Genomic DNA, 22,639 nt, shown 5'->3' on the forward strand with positions numbered 1-22,639 from the left:
AATTTCTTTGAGATGTATGTCATTTGTATTTTTTTTTTTTTTTTTTTTTTTTTTTTTTTTTTTTTTTTTTTTTTTTTTTTTTTTTTTTTAATGTTACTAGAGGCTGTTTCACCAAAAAAAAAACTTTCTACTCAAAGGATTTGGAGCACTGCATCCAGGAGTACTGCCACTGGGAGTAATGCGTACAGGACTGGGGCCCCCAGCACAACAGAGACTTGCAGCTGTTGGAGTTGGTCCAGAGAAAGGCCAAGAGGATGATTAAAGGGCTAAAGCATATCCCCTACAAAGAAAGGCTGAGGGAGCTGGACTTGTTTAGCCTGGAGGAAGAGAGAACTTGGGGAGAACTCATAGCCTTCAAGTACTTGAGGGGATCTTATAAGGAGGGAGACCAGTTTTTTACATGATCTGATAGTGGTAAGACAAGGTGGAATGTTTTTGAACTAAAACAGGAGATATTTAGGTTAGATGTTAAGGAGAAATTTTTCACTGAGAGGAGGTTGAGGCACTGGAACTGGTTGTCCAGAGAAGCTGTGGATGCCCCATCCCTGGAGGCATTCAAGGTCAGGTTGGTTGGGGCCCTGGGCAGCCTGATCCAGTGGTTGGCAACCCTGTCCACAGCAGGAGGGTTGGAACTGGATTAGCTTTAAGTTCCCTTCCAACCAAAGCCATTCTGTGATTCTATGATTCATTTCATCTCACTGGATGAGAGACTAAGAGAGAGCATCAAAAAAGAAGACAAAAGGATTTCTCAGATAGTCAGAAATGTCGCAAAACAGCATATCTAAATGAAATTACATAGTCAGAACGTATATATTTACAAGATAGAATTACACATTTTACTTTTCTGGCATGTTTCCTAAATGAAAAAATTCAACAGATAGTAGATAAGCAAACTAGAGATGATGTTTTCTGAGACATAGATAAATAAATAAATAAATAAATAAATAAATAAATAAATAAATAAATAAATAAATAAAGCAAGCTTGACTGTTACGAGAGCAAATCTTTGTTGGCTTTTTTTTTTTTTCCCAGTTCTAAAGAGATTAAGTTAAGTAGGGGAATCAAGGACCAATAAATTTTATCCAGAGAAATGTGGAAAATTCAGGAGGTATAAAATGGTTCTAAGTGTGTTAAAATGTTGAACGCTACTAAGTCCCAGTGAATTTGGTTCCAGATGACTCTCCCAATGCTAAAACTTAATGCTATGTAATGCAGCTGATTATCTCCTCTGCTTTTCCATGAAGAGTGTATGAATGGAGGTGTTCATGAAGACATTTAAAATTCTATGTATAATATTCAATTACAGGGTTCTCAGTAGGAATAGAACTATAGCATGTGCATAGTTAAAGATTAACTTCAGTGCAGACGAGAAGATAAAATCTCAATAAAAGATTACAGTGTATTTTTTAAGACTGGACAAATGGAAATGATAGTGGTGAAAAATATTTTATGTTAGTCAAATTATTTTGTATATATATATATAAATATCTTGGAAATTATTACATTAAAATTCATCTTTACATACCAAATTCAAAATTTTCACTAAATGTCTATTGCAATGATTTTATTGATTCTTCAATAAGAAAATGAAAAGAATTAACTGAAAAGTAACAATTATTTTTTTCCTTTAAAAATTTTAAAATATTAATATTTCACAAATCAAGTCTTCAGGAATCTTCAGTTCTATGAATTGTCTTACATATATGTATACATACTTTTCCTCTCTGTTACTACTCAGGTGGACTTCAAAATGAAAGGCTGAGAATTCCTGCAATGCAAAGCTCCAGGAGAGGTTTACTGATTGTAAATTTGTCATTATTCTCATGATTATACTGATCCCATAGACCCTGAAATAAAAGGAAATTTCCTTTAAGAATAGGAAGAATGGAAATAAGCGCTTTTAAAGATTGAGAAGTGTGTCTTCAACTAATATAAAGATAATAATGTTATGCTTATTTCCCCATTTTCTATTATACATATAATTATGCATATATTCATTTCCACTTTTCCTAACAAAATGATTCTAAAATCATTTAATCTAAAATCTAGAGTTTTTAAATACCCATTACTTCTAGGATTTCTTTCTTAATTATATGGTATTACTCATATCATGCAAATAGTTACCTAATCTGGGAAAGTCAAACTTCCCAAATTTTTATTATATGAATATAAATGGTCTCTTAATCAACATCTTTAAATTGTCTATTATCCCAAATAAAATCCAGCAGTTTTTCATGGAGTCAGTGGGGAATAGTCTGGAAATCCTGAAATAAACTGTAGCTTGTTCTAGTAAGTTTTAAGATTAAACAATCACTTTTAAGATGCAACACTTGAACAGAGAAGATATTCTAATCAGTAACAGTTTCAAAGAAATACTGTTTGAATAAACAAAAGTTACAAACTAGATCTTGGGAGATGTTTTTTTGATAATTTGAACTTTTAGATATGCTACTAGTTATTGGTGTGAGTAATATCAGTTTGAGTAATATTAGTCGATTTTTTATAATTTGTCTTAGAATACTTTCTCCTACCTCTTCTCAAAATCCAAAAGAATGAGTTAATCAGAAAGAAATTATAACCAAATAGCATCACTAATTTTGTTATGCAGGACAATCCTTAACAATCCTTTTTAAGCCAAGGAAGAAAATTAATTAATATATTTGAACATAATAATTTCAAACCAATATAGGGCACAGACAATTTTCTTTACATTTTCAATGACAAAAGCCATGCTGCTTGCCTCAGGTATTTTCTTTTAATAGCAATCTCTTATTTATCATTCTATTCATGCTTTCTACAGTCTGATATGGAAAAAAAAATATCTGGAAAAGCCATAAATTCACTGTCTATCATGTTTGTAGTTGTACATGTGATGAATAATTGACCTGAACAGATCATTAGGCATCTCCTATGCACTAGTATTAACAAGATTAGACCTAGGTCTAACCTGATTTGAGAGCAGAGCTTCACAAATTGCCAAAGCTGAACAGAAAGTTTAATCTACATCATTTTGTTGTCTAAGATGAATATAGGAGTCTTAAGAAAGGCACACTTTGTCTATTAGACTATTGCACAGAAGACAGGTTTCTTGATTTCCAGGGAGGAAAGACTAATAATAATGAAATGAGAATAATTTAAAGCCAGTCCTGAAGGAGGGTACATATGCTTTCATAAATCCAGTATATTCTCTCTGATGAATTCTATTAGAGCTTAGAAACCTATTTCTGATGTTTATTCTATAATTCATGTTGGAAGATAAATTTTAAAGTTCTACAAAGAATTCAAAGATATTCAAAAAAGAAAATAATCATTAGAAGGAAATACATAAACGAAAATCAATATAGTTACAGACAAAATAAAATACTAAGATATCAACTTATGCAATTTGTTCTGAATATTGCACAAAAGTTAAAGCATTTTTTTGTGTTGGAGAAAAGAGGTTTTGAATTGCATCATTTAAGCTTCATGTCCTCAAAGTTACTTTTCTAGAAGCATTGTTTGATGACCAAGAGTGAATAAAGAGTTTCGAGCAGAATAAATGCTTTACATCTGAAAATAGTACTAGAGTACATTAAGCCAATCTATGATATTATTTTAGATTTTCCATCAGTTCTGTTTGTCTTCTGCTTGAAGAGATCTAATGAGATCAATGAGAACAAAACAAGAACTGAGGACTTCACGTCAGAGAGGCTGATGAGTAGTCAAGTATCAAACAGACTCAGGAAATGAATGTCAAAATTTTTTGTCAGTGCACATGCTTACAAAAAATGTGCTGCTGTTAAAGGTTGGATTTTTGCCTGGTAATAAGGATAAATATGTGAATATCTAGTAACTGCCACTAAGAACACATTTGTATGGGAAATGATAGTTTTGAATGACAGCTTCTCTTAAGTGAGAGCTGGCCATGCCTGCAACAGCATGTCTTTCTTTTTCTGAATTTCTGAATGCCCATTTGACCATGTTGTTAATCTCCTTGAATGCACTACTCATCATGCTAGTCATTTCACTCAGTATCTATGTTTTGAGGAAGCTTTCTCTAAAGCCAGAGAATACTGAGTGGCAGGGAGTGTGGAGAAACTTGGGAGAGACCTTAAAGAGATGGGCATCTCCGGTGTCATGGAACTTTACTCCTAAACACCTGGAAGATCCTGAGAGCCTAAGCGAATATTTGAGACAGGGATGTGATGGCTCTGGTGAATCTGAGGAGGCACAAATCATTTGGGGCCTAGCTTATGCTTATCGGGCCTTATTCAATACTATCCCAGAGAGGGAGAGACAGTTTGAAAACGAAAGACAGAGTTTCCAAACCAAAGTACAGGGTCTCCAAACCAAAATACAGGGTCTCCAAACCAAAATAGATTGTTTCCAAGCTGGGAGAGAGAGTTTCCAAAATGAAAGGGAGTGTTTTCAAAAGGAAAGGGAAAGTTTCCAAAATGAGCGGGACACTCTGCAATCCAAGCTTAACAGTCTTCAATCCGAACTACATGCCCTCCAATCCAACTTTCATGCCATATCAGAAAAGTTGGTCCAAGCCGAGCGTGAGAGACAGAGCATGGAAAACAACCAGCCTGATCAACCACAGGAGGCACCACAACTGATTTCAGTTGCCCCTGTAAGAGGACGGAAGGTGAAACGTATATTGCTTCCTCCGGAACAGGAGACAGCAAAGCGAGAAGGTCCAGGGGAGCCACCCCGAAGTCCAGGAGAGGGGCCCTCAACAAGATCCCGGTCACCAACGCCCACCAGGGCAACAACAACTGAAAGAGACGTTGAAACCCTTACTACTCGTCCTCTGAAAATGACTGAACTTCGAGTCTTGAGAAAAGACTTTACAAGGCACCCAGGTGAACGCATTGTCACCTGGCTACTTCGATGCTGGGACAGTGGGGCCAACAGTGCACTGCTAGACAGTACAGAAGCCCACCAGCTGGGAAGTATTGCCAGAGACTCAGCAATTGACAGAGATATCAGTAGATGCCAGGATGAGTCCTTCACCCTTTGGAAGCGGATGCTATTAGCCGTGAAGGAAAAATACCCCTTCAAAAACGATCTGATGCCTGAGGCAAAGAAATGGACTGCTATGGAAAAAGGCATCCATTATTTGAGAGAATGTGCTGTGGTGGAAATGCTACATGACCCTGGGTTCATTCCTGATTATCCAAACCAGGAGCATGATCCTGAGAGAGTCAGATGTACACCAGACATTCACAAGAACTGCACCAGAAAAGTACGCCGGTACATTAGCAGCCATGTATGGCAGATGGGAAAGAAGACCCCCTATGGGTGAACTGATTTCCAGGCTCCATGACTTTGAGCTACATTTAACCCCTCTGCAAGTTGCCATTGTAAAGGTAACTGAAAGACTGGATAGACTTGAGAGTGATCAAGATGATATAATAGAGGAACTGACTTCTTTGCCTCATGATGATAAACCTGATGACAATCAGGATTGTCGAGACACCCTACAGGAGAGGCTGAGCAACTTGTTGTCCTCCCAACTCGCATCATCCAACATCTCAGCTATTAGAAGAAGAAAACATCCTCCTGCTCGAGAAATTGACGACAGTAAGATTATGTCACGCGTTGCATTGTGGCGTTTCCTACGTGACCATGGAGAAGACATGAAGAAGTGGCACAAAAAAACCACTCCTGCACTACAAGCACGGGCAACAGAACTGCTAGCCAGATCAATCACCAAGGCGAAATCCTCTGCTCCTGTTGCTGGGGGACGTGGCAAAAGCTGTAAGGGCCCTGATCAGAAGAACAAGGGAGGTAACAAGTAGAGGGGCCCTGCCCCCAGCCAGGGGGGGGAAAGGGATAATAGAGTGTTTTGGACAGTGTGGATTCGATGGCCTGGCACATCAGAACCACAGCAATATGAGGCACTGGTGGACACAGGTGCACGGTGCACTCTAATGCCCTCGAGTCACCAAGGGACAGACTCAGTTTACATTTCTGAGGTGACTGGGGGTTCCCAAGAGTTGACTGTGTTGGAGGCTGAAATAAGCCTCACTGGTAAAGACTGGCAAAAACATCCTATTGTGACTGGTCCAGGGGCTCCGAGTATACTCGGTATTGATTACCTCAAGAGGGGACATTTCAAGGATCCCAAAGGGTATCGATGGGCCTTTGGAATAGCTGCTGTAGACACAGACAATGTTAAGCAGCTGTCGGTTTTGCCTGGCCTGTCAGAAGATCCCTCTGTGGTGGGGTTGCTACAAGTAAAAGAGCAACAGGTACCGATTGCCACAAAAACGATGCACAGACGGCAGTACTGCACCAACAGGGATTCCTTGCTCCCCATTCATAAGCTGATTCGTCAGCTAGAGAGCCAGGGAGTGATCAGCAAAACTCACTCACCTTTTAACAGCCCCATATGGCCAGTGCGTAAAGCCAGTGGAGAATGGAGGCTGACGGTAGACTACCGTGGCCTGAATGAAGTCACACCCCCACTGAGTGCTGCCGTGCCGGACATGCTGGTATGAACTGGAGTCGAAAGCAGCCAAGTGGTATGCCACCACTGACATTGCTAATGCCTTCTTTTCCATTCCGTTGGCCACAGAATGCAGACCACAGTTTGCTTTCACCTGGAGGGGCGTTCAGTACACCTGGAACCGTTTGCCCCAGGGGTGGAAACACAGCCCAACCATTTGCCATGGGCTGATCCAAACTGCACTGAAACAGGGCGGTGCTCCTGAGCACCTACAGTACATTGATGACATTGTTGTGTGGGGTGATACAGCAAAGGAAGTTTTCGACAAAGGAGAGCAAATAATCCAGATCCTCCTGCGAGCTGGTTTCTCTATTAAGCGAAGCAAAGTGAAAGGGCCTGCACAAGAAATTCAGTTCCTAGGTATTAAGTGGCAAGATGGACGTCGCCACATGGGTGTGGTCGACAAAATCACTGCCATGTCTCCGCCCACTAATAAGAAAGAGACGCAATCTTTTCTGGGCGTAGTGGGCTTTTGGAGAATGCACGTTCCAAACTATAGCCTCATTGTTAGCCCCCTTTATCAGATGATGTGGAAGAAGAATCACTTTACGTGGGGTCCTGAGCAGCAGCAGGCTTTTGAGCAGATTAAACAGGAGATAGCCCGTGCCGTGGCCCTGGGGCCAGTACGGACAGGACAGGATGTTAAGAACATCCTCTACACTGCTGCTGGAGAGAAAGGTCCCACTTGGAGTTTGTGGCAAAGAGCCTCAGGAGAGACCCGAGGTCGACCCCTGGGATTCTGGAGTCGAGCCTACAAGGGGTCTGAGGAGCACTACATTCCAACTGAGAAGGAGATCTTAGCTGCGTATGAGGGGGTTCGAGTTGCTTCCGAAGTAATCGGAACTGAAACGCAGCTCCTCTTAGCACCTCGACTGCCAGTGCTCAACTGGATGTTTAAGGGAAAGGTTCCCTCCACCCATCATGCTACTGATGCCACTTGGAGTAAGTGGGTTGCGTTGATTACGCAACGAGCTCGGATGGGGAACCTCAATCATCCAGGAATCTTAGAGGTGATCATGGACTGGCCTGAAGGTAAAAAGTTTGGAACATCACCAGCAGAACAGGTATCACGTGCCAAAGAGGCCCCACCATACAGTGAATTACCAGAAAATGAAAAGAAATATGCCCTGTTCACAGATGGATCCTGTTGTATTGTAGGGAAGCATAGCAGATGGAAGTCTGCTGTGTGGAGCCCTACACGACAGGTTGCAGAGGCCACGGAAGGAAAAGGGGAATCAAGCCAATTTGCGGAGGTAAAGTCTGTCCAGCTGGCCATAGATATTGCTGAACGGGAGAGGTGGCCAGTGGTTTACCTCTATACTGACTCATGGATGGTGTCAAATGCCTTATGGGGGTGGTTACAGCAGTGGGAACAAAATAACTGGCAACGAAAGGGTAAACCTATTTGGGCTGCTGAACTGTGGAAAGACATTGCTGCCCGAATTAAGAATATGGTTGTAAAGGTGCGTCATGTAGATGCTCATGTGCCCAAGAGTCTGGCTGCTGAAGAACAACAAAATAACCAACAGGCAGATCAAGCCTCCAAAATTAAGGTGGCTCAAATGGACTTGGACTGGCAACACAAGGGTGAGTTATTTCTAGCTCGCTGGGCCCATGAGACCTCGGGCCATCAAGGAAGAGATGCAACATACAAGTGAGCTAGAGACTGAGGGGTGGACTTAACTATGGACACTATTGCACAGGTTATTCATGACTGTGAAATATGCGCCACAATTAAACAAGCCAAGAGGATGAAACCTCTTTGGGGGGAAGGGCGATGGCAAAAGTATAAATATGGGGAGGCGTGGCAGGTTGATTATATCACCTTGCCACGAAGCCGCGATGGTAAGCGTCATGTGCTTACCATGGTGGAGGCAACCACTGGGTGGCTTGAAACATATGCAGTACCCCATGCTACCGCCCAAAACACCATATTAGGCCTCGAGAAACAAGTCCTGTGGTAACATGGCACTCCAGAAAGAATTGAGTCAGATAATGGGACTCATTTCAAAAATTCTCTTGTAAAAACTTGGGCCAAAGTTCATGGCATTGAGTGGATTTATCATATCCCCTATTATGCACCAGCTTCTGGTAAAACTGAACGATACAATGGATTGTTAAAAACCATGTTGAAAGCAATGGGTGGCGGAACATTTAAGCATTGGAACAAGCATTTGGCAGAAGCCACCTGGTTGGTCAGCACTAGAGGATCAATCAATCGTGATGGTCCTGCTCAATCCAGCTCTCTACATAATGTAGAGGGAGATAAAGTCCCTGTAGTACACGTAAAGAGCATGCTGGGAAAAGCGGTTTGGGTCTTTCCAGCCTCTGGAAAGGGGAAACCTCTCCGTGGCACTGTTTTTGCCCAGGGACCTAGGTCCACTTGGTGGGTGATGCAAAAGAATGGGAATGTTCAGTGTGTGCCACAAGGGAATTTGATTCTGGGGGAGTACGGTCAATAAGTCTCTGTATATATAGGTATACTTTTCTATGTGTGTGTGTAATGCATGTTAATTATTGTTTGTTTGCATATGTATATTGACATGATGTAGTGATATGGAATAAGGGGTGGAATGTCATGGTTTTGAGATTTTTGGTTATTGGTACTCCACATCATAACATCATGTAGTGGATATACCTGGTTCTCAGAAGAGAAGGACTACTACAGTCCCCACGGTACTTTGCTCCTCTGTTACCATTTCCAGCCGGAGGGAAAAGATAAAAGCTCGCAGTATAAAAACTTGCAGATCATGAGACCTCGTCCCTTTTTCCACCCGTCTCTCGTCTTGGCAGCACCTCGCTCTCCAGCCGTCTTATCGTCGGTAGTAGAGTAAGGCCTACCTTGATTTTGGGACATTCTCTCTCTCTGTATTGGATTTATCAGCTTAAATTGTAATTATATTGTATTATAGTGTGTTGTTTTGCATTCCGATATCTTATTTAGTAAATTAGTTTGTTTCTCCTCAGATTGTTGCCGCTGTTCTTTGCTCTCAGGGCCATCTCCTTACCCTTTTTCCCTTTTTCCTTTTCCCGGGACGTGGACCCTTGGATCCCCCGTCCCCTTCGTCACGGAACCAGGCCAAATGCCCGTAAACCGTTGACACATGGTTTACACATATGCATCAGGAATCTCAGTAGAAATCAGATGGTTACAGTTGCCCCTGGTTGTCTAAATCAATCACACCAGTAACTCAGGAGAAGGATATAAGTATTTTTGAGGTATGGTCCCAAACATAAGATAGATTGAGCAATAAACATATTTTCTTACCTAATGCATTTCCAAGAACCATGTTTTGTTTCATTTTTCTGAGGGGAATAAATACCACAACTTGCCCACTCTTGAAAACTTAGCCATTTCATTCTATATATTCCATAATTTGGGCTTAGAATACTAAGTATATTTGCTGGAAGCAACAACAGCCTTGTATTAGTGAAAATAAATCAAGCTGGGCAGGAACGCTGGACTGCTTGAGGGTAGGAAGGCCCTGCAGAGGGATCTGGATAAGCTGGATTGATGGGCTGCATTGATGGGTATTGATCTCTTTTCTCAGGTGAGAAGTGACAGGATGCAATGAAACAGTCTCAGATTGTGCCAGAGGAAGTTTAGATTGGACATGAGGAAGAACTTTTTCACATAGTGGTCAAGCATTGGAATGGGCTGCCCAAGGAAGTGGTAGTATTCCTGGATAAGACCAACCGCTGAAGGTATTTAAGACCTCCATGTACATGGCACTAAAGGGATGTGGTTTAGCACTGGACTTGTAGTGTTAGGTGGATGGTTGAATGTGATGATCTTGAAGGTCTTTTGCAACCTAGATGATTCTATGACTCTATGGTTCTATGATTCTATATACTAAAAACATTCTGTTGAAGTTAAAGATATATTCTGTGTAATTAAAATACATGATGGACTGTAGTTTTATGCAGCATCATGGAGATGTTGATAAGATAAAATCCATCCCCACTATTCAGATACATTGCTGATTCAAACATGATTATTTGAAAGGATTTTCTTCCCACTGCATACAGCTCCATTGAGATTAGCTAAGTCTTTCCTTAGAAAGACAGAAGAATGGAGGAAATCACGAAAATCTATGCATGAAGTAACTCTTCCAAGTTCTGCTTGCTCTCCTGATATAGTGCTTGGAAGTCCTGGGATATATTTCTGTGTATGCTGTAACAAATGCTCACCAGGGTATTTTTTGGAAGACAGACTTCCTGCCAAGTACAAGGATTCTTCTTCATCTATTAGTAATAATAGTTACATGCCAGAATATTTATGTTGACTATGAATCACTATTTTCTCATTGGTTTGTAGCTAGATCATCATAAATGAGAAAGATTCTGAAAGAACTGTCTCTTTCCAAGGCAAATGATATATTTTTTTCTTGATTGCTGGCTGTTATAATAGCAGAGCTTCTGCAGCAGAATGTCTAATTAGGTAATTTGCAGAGTTTTTTTATTATATGTTGTTCTTTATCAAATGACAGCAGCTACAGAGATTAATAAAGCTGTCAGCTGTGGGTAAATTCATAAGTGATTATTTCAATTTTTATTCTCAAGTGATACTTATTAGCATATTGTCTTTTTTATTGAGGGAACTACAGTGAAGCTGAGTGAAGATCTCTTTAACATGAGATAGCTTAAGACTTTGTTGAATAAAGTGTTTTCCCTAGAGATAGGTCCAGTACCAGTAGAATTTTAAGTTACTGATAGAAAAAGTGTGTTTATTAGCAAGGGCCACATATTTAGGTGACAATGAGGAGCATCATAAGGTGTTTCGGAAAAGGAAGGAAAATTCTATTGCAAATTTTCATGTACACTTAGGCTAAATATTTGTCACAAACTGTATCTTGACATTCTTTCTTAAATACTTAGAAAAGAATTAATTATTGATACACTTTAAGGACAATGTGGTTTCGCTCAGTATGGTAAATATATAATTTCCACTTTCTTAACTGAAGTTTGTAATTATTTAACTCAAAGTGTTTGTTAAAGAGCAAAACCTATGCATTTCTCCTTGAAAAAAATTGTGTGATTGTACCAAGTGAAATACAGAAGTGGAATTTTTATTGTTGGTTCCAGTGAATCTCATAACTCATGCCTCTCCCTCCACCCTTCTAGTCAATGACCTTACTCTGTTGTTGAGTATTTCTTAATTTAGACATTGATGCTGTAAATGGATTGGGAGGGAAATAAATGGATTTTCCAGCATGACTCTCACCATAGAATGGACTCCTAAAATTAAAGATCTTTACAACAGTATAGATTCATATGTTTATTGCAAAATATAAATAGAAATTATTGGAAAAAACTCAAAATTCAATCTCCTTAAAAAAAAAATGCATGAAGCATAGCTGCAAAGTATAAGTCTTGTTTTTTCTTAGTTAATCAAAAACACAGGAAGCTTAAAGATCATAAAATTATAGTTTTACTAATGAAATGGAAAACAGAGAATCATATCTTTTCATTACAACACAATTTTAATGTTTAGATGTTACTGAAGACACTGATTTGCCTATTTTATGTACACAGTTAAACTGTATGCATATTTCTGTTACCTAAAACATAACAAATATTTGCTTTGCACATTAATTTTTCTAGCTGAGGAAAATCAGTAAGAATTGCAAGAGACCAATTTTTTCCTTGAAATTAAAAACAAAAGTTAAAAGATTTTTTAAAACTATTTAAAGCTTATATAATCTTATTTTGAAGTGGTGTCTTAGAAAAGTGTTGATCAAAATGATAAGCTTTTTACAAGATACCATTTTCTCTACTACCTAATCTTCCAGGAATGCGAGGATAGTTTGTGAGTTTCTCTCCTGAGGAATTTTCAAGATCAAAAAAGTCTTGACCATAACTCTACTCTGAAGTGCATCTCTGTACCACTTTTTATGAACAACTGCATTTATAAGTGTGTGTTTGTAGAGCAACAGAGTTAAATGTTTATTCTTGAACTAATAGATAGGTAGTTTGGTTTGTCTGAGTAACTCCTTCTGCTTTCTTTGTTCAAGGCCAGGTTGAACAGAGCCCCATGCAGCTTGATCTAGTGGGTGGCAACCCTGTCCGTGGTAGGGTGGTTGGAACTTGGTTATCCTTAAGGTCCCTTTCAACCCAGGGCATTCTATGATTCTATGATTATTTATAAACATATTGCCTGGTATTAAAAAGGAATTCTGTAAATAATTTACGTTCAGAATTATCCCATCAACTCACTGATCAGATTATTAAATGATTTCCATTCAAAAAACATGAACTGATCAAGCCTGACTGATGAAAATATTAACAGAAAGTTCATTTTAATTACATTCACATTACTTGGGGCAAAATAAGTTAGTGAAAATATTAAGCTAGAGCACTAAAAATATAACATAGACCCAGACATTTTTTAAGGGAAAAAGAAAGTTACATTCAACAAATGAACTATGCTTTTTCCATAATTTCAGTGCAAGGTGATATGAATAGTGCAATAGTCCAAAAATACATTTCATTTCAGAAATTACTCAAATTGATGGAATTTGTTTAATTCACTGTGGCACTTTCCAGTGCTCACATTTTTTGTGTGCTGTGGTCCTACTTTCTAGCAGACTGTGGCCATGCTTCAATTACATCTATTCCTTTAGGACCCAAAGGATATCTCCACTCTGTTATAAAAAGTTTTGCTAAGGTCACACTTTTCAAATCTACCCACAGAGGGACATAGGGCAAACTGCCTAGAGCATCTGAAATGGGAGCAAGGAATGAACACCTCAAGGACTCACTCAGGTTTAGTTAGCTTTCATACACATATTGGCTTGGCTGGAACAAGCACGACCTCTGTGATCATATATCCCATCTACTTTTATATGACATCATCAGTCACAGATAAATGCATTCTTTTGCATTTATCTTTAAGCTTTTTTCAAGCATAAAGAAGGATATAAAGAAAAAGTCTTTTACAGTGAGGGTGGTGAGGCACTGGAACAGGTTGCCCAGAGATGTGCTTGATGCCCATCCCTGGAGACTTTCAAGGAAAGGTTGGATCAGGCCCTGGGCAACCTGATCTAGCTGTGGTGTCCCTGTTCATTGCAGGGGAGTTGGACAACATGGCCTTCAGAGGTCCCTCCCAACTCTGAGGATCCTGTGATCATTCTCAAAATCATAGCATTTTGGGAATACTTCTTAGATTCTCAATGCTGCAGGTTACATAGGCATTATGGATGTCCAGAGTCAAGTCTTGAAATTACTCTGGGTTTATATTAGTCCTGGGTCCAGAAAAATAATGTATGGTACATATAAGGCATATTTGCTTTAAGAGATAAGAAGTTCCCTTGATATCCTGAGTCCAAGATTTTCAACTATGTCTGGGTTTTGCATGGGTCACCCAAAAAGGGAAATGACTCTGCCACATGTTGCCAAATATCCCTGACATATTTCCAATATGGCTGTCTGAATAAAACTGGATTTTCATACAGTCCACTGGTTTTACTGATGATGACAATATTGTATGAAGTCAGCAGTGATTATGCTCTCCATCTTGTTCCACATTTGTGTCACCCTTGCCTACCACCATTTACACTGGAAAAATAAATAAAAAATAAATTAACTTGGCAAAAGGACAGTTAAGTCATGACTTGATCAAAGTCTGTAAATACACTTAGAGAATAGAAAAATTATGACAGGTGGCTCTTCATCATAGCACATAAAAGAATAAGAAGATTGAAAGGCCAAACAAATTTCAGGGTAGCAATAAAACTGAGGTTTTTATCAGTGAGTATAATTAAGCAGAGGAAAAATCAACACTTGTTGTGAATTTTCCATCAGTTATACTTCAAGGAAATTTTACGTAAGAAAATTCTCTAGTCTTTACTATGCAGGAACTTTGATTAAAATCATGACACTCTCTAAGTCAGCACAATATACTAATGTATAAATGTCTATTAGCAAAGGGGAGTGAAAGTACAGGTGACATTTTTGTGGTATATAAGTGAACTAAAATGGAAACATTTAATGGAAAAGAAATAACCTACTGTTAAAAATAGATCTATATTTTGAGTAAAACAAGTTATCAGTTCTAACAAGTAATTTCTTAAAGCTTTTAAATTTGTATAAAAGAAAATAAGGTAACCGCACAGAAAGGTATATCAGAGTAAAAATAGTTTTTCAAGCCAATTTAGAAAGCTCTACTTCCATTTGGGAGCAAAAAACAACTTGAAGCAGCTTCATAATAAGTAAAGTGCTTTTTTTAACAACTCAGAATTGTCCCAAATAATTCTTTTTCTTCTTTCCTTCTTCTTTCCACACAGGCTCAAAGTAAAAATAATGTTTTTCTTTTTTGTCTGAAGCCTTAGTCTCTTTTATCTTGGATTTAACAATCGGAAAATAAACCTTTAAAATAAGGTCTTATATTGGAAACTGCAAAAATAACGACAATATCATGATCAGGTATGCTGTCCTATCACCCTTCTTTCCAGCAGCTGCTGTAAACTTTTCAGTGTTTGTTTTCATACCTGTGGAACTTTCCTTTAGAAATATAATTTATACAATTTTGAATACTCTACTAGAAATGTCAGGTATAATTAATTTTAGCTGATAGTGGACCTGACCTATAAATTCTTGTGGGAAACCACTGACAAAGTAGAATACAAATAATTTTTTTACTTTTTATAGCTAAAAAGGAATCTATGTAACTAGAAATAATATTTTTAGGTCTCTGAAATGAGTAATTGCTAGAGCTCGGTTGCTGTGTTTTTATAGTCTTCTATGAAAGATTAGAATCCAAGGCATTTTAAGTACAAATCATGATTATACAGTTATATGGTAGAAACCTAAATTCTGAAAACAGTGCTCAAACTTGAATCTTATTCATTCCTGATCTGCTTTGTATTTTCTTCAATTCAGCAAAATCCTAGGAAGCTTGCCATGACTATCCTAATCAGCAACTAAGAATGAACAACACCTAATTATTTTTAGGTTATATAATTTAAACTCAAAAATAAATATTGTGATAATCTATTCTAACCTTCTCTACAGCAGATAAATCATATACTAATTTTTGCACCAAGATCATAATTTTTCTGTATTACATAAAGTATCTCCTTGAATACCATCCAGTGTTGATTTAAAGATTTCAAGTGTTAGAGAATACACCATATCCCTAAGGAATTTCTACCACCAGTTACTTGTCTCCACTATTAAAGTACACCTTATTATGAATCTGAATGTAGCTAGCACAACAACAACTGACAATTAGTACTAGCAGTAGATAATTAATAACCTTTTAATAACCACATTTGAAGAGAAGATTTGGTATTAATCAGTCATATCCTTTTTGATTTTTAGTTGTCATCAGCATTTTTCCACAGAATTTTATTTGAAAAAATATATATAGAAAACGCAAATAAAATCTCAGGTTATTTTGATAATTGTTGTATCTCTGTCTGCAGATAATTAAAATAATACAGATAATGTCAGATGAAAAGGGAAGGGCAATATTTACCCTGGAACTAGCTTCTGGAATTTACTCCTTCACCTCATCCCAGTCATTAGTAGCAGGTGTAGACATGCCTGTACATTTATTTCTGATTTTCAGACCTCATGTTTTAGTTACTCACGTTGCTAACAAAATGTCCCAGAGTACTGGATGTTTAACAGAGTTGAAGACTATGAAGTTTAAGAGGGCACAGATGCTTGACAGATCTGAACTGGTAAACAGAGGACTTGAAAGAATACAGCATAATCACAAGGCACTTCAGCCACCTTGAAACATAGAACAGCAGTTTCGCAATTCATTATATATGTGATACATCCATGAGATGCAGTGCTGTCTTTAAATTCCTTATAGGGTACAGTTAAATCTAGACATTCTTTCTCTTAGTAGATGACAAACTGCTGTTGTTGCTGAGTTACAGCAGTGACCCAAGACAAGTTAAACAGACAGTAGCTAGTAATACTCGATTTGTGCTATCAAAGGGAACGATGATATGCTTCCAAAGATCAGTACTGTTAAAGTTTTTTCAGCTCTTCCCTTTTGTACAACAAATGAATGCACAGTTATCTCAAAATCAATGGGAAAGCAATGCAATAAATCTCTAAGTAGGAAAGTCCAGGTGTTTTGAAATTGAGTCTTCTTTTAACTTGAAGAATTACCTGAAGTTTGGAGCTCTTCTGGTTGTTTCTATAGCAACCTTGCCAGTCCTTTTGATAAAATTATTGTTATTTGCAAGTAACACAGGAAAGTCAGTCTCCCTGAATAAAGAAAGGTTCATTCAGAAGCCGATACTGCCCTGAACTAAGCTGCGTGGAGCAACACAGCTTCATAACACAACTGCTCTTCTTTAGTAGCATGGGAGTGACAGGAGGACAAATTCTTCATACAAATTCACAATTCCTGAGTTTTCTTCCTACCTTCTCTCACCTTCATTGGTATTTCCTGCATTTCTTTCTCAGAAATGGGCAGGGCCTATAAACATAGATTCAGATGAATTAGTCCTCCCATTCTTGCCCTTGTTATCAGTCCTAAGGGAAATGTACAGTTGCCTTCAGCTTCAACCTTGCTATATGCCAGTATTTTCATCCCTGTCTCTTTAATATATTGATCTGTAGTTATGTTTCATAACCTCCTGTTAAATAAGCTGAAGCTTTGAAACAAACAAAGAAAGCATATTTTGCCACGCAGTTCATAAACCTGTGGAACTCATTGTCATGAGTTTCTGTGGATGTCAAAAGTACAAAGACTTACAAAGATATCTGTACAAATCATGGACTGACAATTGTTATTCAAAAAATGCAGCAGCAGATTTCACCTCAGGATATATCTGCATTACAGCTTCTCCAAAGGGAGCGCATATGTCTAGGGAAGTATCATTCTTTATGTATGCTTTTTTATCATCTTTTTCTAGAGATGGCTGCTGTTAAAGACTGAGTCCTGGGCTGAAAGAGTATTTTGTCTGATACAGTCATAGCAATTCTTGTTGCTGGGCATAAACTGCCTAAATTTAGTGATCTAGTGCTATGGCCCCATTTGAATAAGTGCAGCTCTCTCTGTAGTTCTCTGACAGAGACACTAAAGGGACTACTGTATTCCAAAAACTCTCCTTAGCAAACAACAAAATGTAAAGTCAGTCTAACATGTCCTGTGCTTATCTTTTGTAAAGCTTTATGACCTCTTACTAAATAAGCATAATGTGTGGCAGAAGTGTAAAGCGCAAACCCAAGATAATTTCTGATATACAGACAATAAAACTGATCGCACTCTCAGTACTTTGCAATTACTCTTCTAAAATGCACTACAGAGCTATATAAATTGTGCTCTTCACATTAAACATTGGGCCACTCTTTTCAGTAGAGTGCAGACAAAGGTCCTGTGATGCCAGTGAATGCAAGCACACTCCCAGAGAGTCCCAAGGAGGGGCACAGGGAGGACTTTTTTAACAGTCAGCTGCAATGTCTTACCCAGATACTGGCACAGAAAGGCACTTCTCATTGTGCAAGTGAGGAGGAGGGAGTTCCAGTTGCTGAGTGTTTGCAGCAAAATCAGCTACCAAATTTAAACACATTTCTAAGTCTTCCAGCCCTGGTTTACTACAGTTAGACAACACTCATTTTTAACATATGATGGCATAATGGTTGAAACACATTTCTGCAGTTCCCAGTTTCAATGACTTATTTTCTAAATCTTCTGTATACGATGATCAGATAATAGAATTAGTTGGCACTGATCTCTGTTCAAAACACTTGAGTTACTTCATACTACACATCTTTTTTCTATTATTCATTTTTCATGCCAATTCAATGACAAGTCAGTTCTCTTATACTTAATTAATATTTTCCACCTCCACACTTTATTTTGGAAATTTAATATATTCCCCTCACACACTGTCTTCTTTCAGGGCAATTTAGATTACATGAACTTGACAAAAAAAAAATCTTTTAATAAATTCAGCAAGGATCGTAATAAGGAGAATCTATTTTCCATCAGGATAAAAGTAAACAGTATATTTTGGGTAAAAGATTATAGGTTAAAGACTGTTATTTCTTACAGGTTGGATAGAAACCTGGGCATAAATGTTTTAATGTCTAACTGCTTGGTATGAAATCAAAGCTGTGCAGCACCCCTGCTTTTAATAACTTTATCCATTTTATATTACACTCACCCTATTTTTCACAGAGACCCAAGGTAGTTACTTGGTTGGAATATTTACTTTGATATTACGCAGAATCTACCTAAAGCACTGATAATAAAACACATTTAAAGATATTAGCATTATAAATAGTTGCAATGCATCTTTACAGACAGGAAATTCAGTCTACCCAGAACACCACTGATTATCCTTGCTACATTAAAGCACTATTTCTGGAAAATCTCATCTAATTTAAAACACTACAGCTTCAAATATGCAATTGCTTCATTTCTTAGCTACATCCCCAGCCAGACTTTGGATTTTAATATGAAGTTTCTTATCAGCCCCAAAAGTGACAACACTATCTACATACTGTTTGCATTACCAAATGTTCCTCAAAAATAAGTGATTATTTAGTGGAAAATAAAATTGGTTGATTTCTTTAGTTCTGGCTCAGTGATTTTGACAGTTCATTTAAGAATAAACCACATTTGCTGGGGTAGTAGCCTTTACTAGTGGTCGTATGCCTTTAAAGCTATCTCTAATATACTATTCTCCCAGCAGCCAAAGGAACAGGAACATAATTTGATTTTCTCTGTTCTAATCTTGAGGCTCTTTCTCATACTGCAAAATGGTAAATGAATGTCAACTCAAGCAGGTACAGCAATTTATATTCTTGTACACTAGAAAGTCAGTTCCAAGCTCTTAGATTTATTTTGCTTGTATAAGTCTTAGATCATACACCTTTTTGGTATTTTTAGGGTTGAAAAATAGCTCCCATGGGTCCAAATTCCTTTGTATCACATTAATAGTGTGCAGTATCCACTCCTCAAATTTCTTCTTTTTTCTTTTCTAGAGATTTCAAATGTATTTGGAGTATTAAATATAGAACTAAATTTAGTTGTGAATCAGAAATTATTGACAACAAAATGGTATTCATGCCTTGTTCAAAGTAATTTTTCTCCATGTGGCACAGAAGTCACTGTCATTAAAGTAAACTTAATTTTGAAAGTTTAAAATAGATCGATATTACACTTAAAAAGCAACATTAAATGAGTTTCCAGGGCTCCTACTTGTACAGGAAAATATCCAACATATTTGTTTCCACAGAAGTAACAGCTATTCTGTGTTTAACAAGTAAAAGCACGTATCACCATTGTGAAAAGGATCTTGCCAGCATCACAAGTCCCTCTCTGCATGAACCTCAATTATTTTTGCTGTAAAAAAGCACAGAAAGCTTCGTTTTCACCGAATACAAGTTTGTATATAGTTACCCTCAATTGAAATTAGGAATCAATTTAGGCTAGTTTCTCAGAAATCTGGTTTTCATTTTGCAAGACATTAAGAGAGAGGTTGTATGAAATGCTTTTGGAGATAGTCTTTTACATTTAAATTAAAACTATTTCATTAGAAAGAAAATCCTGTTCTGCAGTATTGTATGTTTTTGTTAATGTCTATAGTGCATCTTAAGAACCCTTATTTCTTTAGACTATCACCTTCTCTTTTGAAGCAGTGAGCTCTAAAGAGTGATCTTTGAACCACAGGTGACCCACAGGGCCAGATGATGAGGTCTGTACCTGTCTCAGGTACTGTATTTCATTATATTTTGATTAAAATTGTGATGAGAATGCATCTGTTGATGCAGGGAGGCTTTAGACCAAATTTGGACTTTGTTCAGAGTATTTAGCTATCTCTGTTGAGGAATATTTAGAAGGTACTAATTTATGCCTTCTTTACATTGTCCCTCAAGTTTTTCAAAGTCACTCTTAGAGGTTGTTTTTTAAGGAAAAGAGAGTTTCAGTTGATTGAAAGCTTAAGCTCCTCCAAAATTCAGTTGATAAAGAATCACAGAATCACAGAATAATAGAATCATAAAATGGCTTGGGTTGGAAAGGACTCCAAGTTCCAACCCTCTGCCACAGGCAGGGCCACCAACCTCCAGATCTGATACTAGAGCCCCATCCAACCTGGTCTTGAACACCTCCAGGGATGGAGCATCCACAGCCTCTCTGGGCAGCCTGTTCCAGCACCTCAGCACTCTCTCCGTGAAGAACTTCTCTCTGACATCCAATCTAAACCTTCCCTCCTTGAGCTTAAAACCATTCCCATTTTTCCTATCAATGTTTACCCTTGGAAAAAGTTGATTCCCCTCCTGTTTATGATCCCCTTTCAAATCCTGGAAGGCTGCAATGAGGTCTCCTCACAGGCTTCTCTTCTCCAGACTGAACAAGCCCTTCTCCCTCAGACTGTCTTTGCAGGGGAGGTGCTCCAGCCTTCTGATCATCCTTGTGCCCCTCCTCTGGACCCTCTGCAACAGCTCCACATCTTTCCTGTATTGGGGCCCCCAGACCTGGATGCAGTACTCCAGGTGGGGCCTCACGAGGGCAGAACAGAGAGAGACAATCCCCTCCCTGTTCCTGCTGGCCACCCCTCTTCTGATGGAGCCTAGAATACAATTGCCCTTCTGAGCTGCAAGAGCATGCTGCTGGCTCATGTTCAGTTTTTCATCCACCAGGACCCCCTGGTCCTTCTCCGCAAGGCTATTCCCAAGGAGTTTTTCTCCCAGTCTGTATATGTATCTGGAATTACTCTGACTCAAGTGCAAAACCTTGTACTTTGCTATGCTGAACCTCATTAGGTTCACATGGACCCACCTTTCAAGTTTGTTGAGGTCTCTCTGGATGGCATCCCTTCCATCTAACGTGTCAGCTGCACCACTCAGCTTGGTTTCATCAGCAAACTTGCTGAGAGTGCACTTGAGCCCGTCATCATTGTCATTGATGAAGGTGTTGAAGAGCACCAGTCCCAAGACAGACCCCTGGGGGACACCACTCATCACTGGCCTCCACCTGGACATAGTGCCATTCACCGCTAGGAGAAGAGATTCCATCTTTATAAATATTAAGACAGTTGTCTGCAGTAACATCAAGATTACAGAACTGTACTCCCAGAGCCCTGAGGCAACCAATAGGCCACTGTCCCTGCCCATCCCAACTTGAGGTATTCCCCTCAGCCAGCCATGGCCCAGAACCCAATTTCTGCCCCCACAGGGCCATCAGTCCCTGCCCTAGCTATACCACAGTATACTAGTCTCTATCTCCTTAGAGTCTTGTCATGTCCAGTCACAGTCCTGCTGAGGCAAGATCAACCTCAGAGCCAAGTCCAAGTCTTGCCTTGGCCTGCCCCTGTCCCCAGTGAGGTGCCTAGTGCCTTTTATCATGATGTTGGTAAAACTACATCTGAGCCCTTAGCTGCCCACAGCTTCCCCCCTGACTGCTCTGCTCCTGACTCAGGGCTGGGACAGGCTTAGGCTGGTGAAGCTCCTGAACAGCTGTGGACAGAACAACTACAGCTACTACAGACATCTTCTGCGGTTCCGGGTCCCCAGCCCTAGGGAGCCGGGGCAGCACTCAGGGCACCCTCATCGTACAACAGGATCAATAGAAAAATATCAAATGTTTAGGATTCTTCTTTATCCTTTCTTCATCTTCTCTTTCCAAATCTATATGTTGTCAAGAATGCAAAAAGCCATATCTGTTTGGCAGCACTAGCCATCAAAAGTGCATCACTCTCATCTCTGCTCTCAGTGCAGCTGACTGTGATCTGAAGCTCAGTATTTCAGTTCTGATCTTGAAAGTCCAGCGTGTGACTGGCCTTGGCAACCTTAAAGATGGCCTCAGTCATCACTTCCCATGACAAATGCATTCCTCTGGGGAACTGGACATGTCAGATATCAAAGTAAGACCCACAAGCGTGGCAGACAGTTTTCTCAGCAGCTGGCTTGTGACTAAAAAACTGTGACAGAGATCAGAGTGACCACAAACAAAATTAAACACTCAGATGTTTGACCTAGCTTTACCAATATCGTGATAAAAGGAAAAACATCCACTGACAAGAGGAGGAAGGGGGATATTAGGACAGATCCTCATCTGTTATAGGGGTGTATTGTTTGGGTAGAACCAAAGGAGATAAAAATCCTTAACCTATGGGTTTCACATATGTATTGCTGTTGCTAGAGAATGTTTTACTGGAATACCTATCTGGT

General features: G+C 38.9%; 1 long non-coding RNA gene across 4 annotated transcripts in view; it reads right to left on the reverse strand.

The window, feature by feature from the left end:
* Positions 11,907-22,639, reverse strand: part of LOC110392458 — a 32,041-nt gene continuing 21,308 nt past the window's right edge. For 3 of the 4 annotated variants that reach the window (XR_002434387.1, XR_002434389.1, XR_002434386.1), the window contains 2 exons: positions 21,249-21,465; positions 11,907-16,934 (listed from right to left, as the gene is read on the reverse strand). This is a non-coding gene — a long non-coding RNA (uncharacterized LOC110392458). The remainder of the gene's footprint in view (positions 16,935-21,248; positions 21,466-22,639) is intronic. The other variant, XR_002434388.1, reaches the window with a different exon arrangement.

This window comes from Numida meleagris, chromosome 1, assembly GCF_002078875.1.
Source record: "Numida meleagris isolate 19003 breed g44 Domestic line chromosome 1, NumMel1.0, whole genome shotgun sequence".
Classification (NCBI taxonomy): Eukaryota; Metazoa; Chordata; class Aves; order Galliformes; family Numididae; genus Numida; species Numida meleagris.